Genomic DNA, 2,057 nt, shown 5'->3' with positions numbered 1-2,057 from the left:
ATATATATATATATATACATACGTACATACATGCAAAGCCAACTTCATAACAACATAGCCATGTCTTCGACTGTTTATCTCTTTATTTATTGAATTTCCCCTCGGCCAAGGATTAGCATAAGACAAGCATTCGAAATATGTCAACATTCTGGAATTCCTCCACCGCTACTTGACATAAATTTCTGTATTGTTCGTCTGAGCGTTACCTCCACTTCCGTATCTACCTATCCGCCTTCTCCTCCCACTTTTCTCTTTCTCCCACTTTTCTCTTTCTCCCACTTTTCTCTTTCTCCCACTTTTCTCGTCCTCGCCTTCTGTCTGTCTGTCTGTCTGTCTGTCTGTCTGTCTCTGTCTCTCTCTTTCTCTGTCTATCTCCTCATTCTTTCATACCTGTTCCTTCGTACTAAATAACATGACTCGAAAGGAAAGCGAACGCTTGCTGCTCAAAATCTGGCTGAGTCCCTTCCCTCGTTAGCGATTGGTTATTTTCGATGTCGCTGTTGCAGTGATTGGTGAATATTTGGGTCAGCCGAAAATTATTAAAATCCAATAAAGTGCAATGACTTGGAATCGTAACGTACTATTATTGTCTTTGTAGTTGTTGTTGTTGGTTTATTTTCATGATACCTTCATTTCTGAAAAAACGTATCGCCCATTATCATAAGCATGATCATCATCAACATCATCACCACCATCATCATCATCATCATCATCATCATCATCTTCATCATCATCATCATCATCATCATCATCGTCGTCGTCGTCATCATCATCATCGGCTACGGCGGCATCCTTATCATAATTACCACCGCCACAACCATTACCACCACCGCCACATCCATCATCATGATCATCACCACCGACAACAACACCACCATCACTACCACCACCACCAACAACAACAACACTGTCACCACCTCCACTATCATCGTCATCATCATCATCATCATCATCATCATCATCATCATCCTCGTCATCATCATCATCATCTTCATCTTCGTCAATATCGCGACCACCAATTATTATCACCATCATCATAATCATCGTCGTGTCGTTATCATCATCATCATTAGCAGCAGTAGCAGCAGCAGCAGCAGCAGCATCAACGGCAACAACAGCGGCACCATCATCATCATCGTCATCTTCACGACGACGACCACCACCACAACCACCAAGACTATTGTCATCACCCTCATCATAATCATCGTTATCATCATCATCATCATCATCATCATCATCATCATCATTGGCACCGTTGTGATGATGATGATGATGATGATGATAATGATGACGACGATGATTATTATGAGGGGGATGATGATGATGATGATGATGATGATGATGATGATGATGATGATGATGGTGATGATGATATCGTTGATGTTGATGATGGTGATGATGATATTGGTGATGATGATGATGATGATGATGATGATGATGATGATGATGATGATGGTGTGCATCATCTTCAACAACAACAACGACAACACCGACAATCATCGTTTGTTTGTTTATCTTTATCATCTTCATAATCGTTGTACGCGAAAACAATAACTTCCAAATGTAACACAATGCCCCGCTATCCAATTCCCAATTATCATATTGATACCGAAGAACTAAAAAGAGATAACGATTTTTTGTCCTACGAGCTATTTGAACTCTAAACCAGAATGAATATGATTAAACTCTACAAGAATTTTGATTCTTCTCACGCCCTACCGAAGCGGGCATCCATCCGTAATTTTTCTTTATTTGTTTACTTGTTTCAGTCATTAGACTGCGGCCATGCTGGTGCACCACTTTCAGGAATTGCATTCGAACTAATCGGCCCCAAGTACTTATATATTTAAAAGCTTGGTAATTATTCTATCCTGTTTTTTTTTTGTTTTTTTTTTTTGCCGCACTGTTAAGTTACGGGGACGCAAACACAATAACACCAATTGTCGAGCGTTGCTGGAGGACAAACAGACATGAAGATATACATAGACACACACACACGCATATATGCATACATACATACATACATACAAGCATACATACATACATACATACAAGCA

This window comes from Octopus bimaculoides, chromosome 11 (genome assembly GCF_001194135.2).
Source record: "Octopus bimaculoides isolate UCB-OBI-ISO-001 chromosome 11, ASM119413v2, whole genome shotgun sequence".
In the NCBI taxonomy this organism is placed as follows: Eukaryota; Metazoa; Mollusca; class Cephalopoda; order Octopoda; family Octopodidae; genus Octopus; species Octopus bimaculoides.
Note: the sequence above shows the minus strand (reverse complement) of the source record.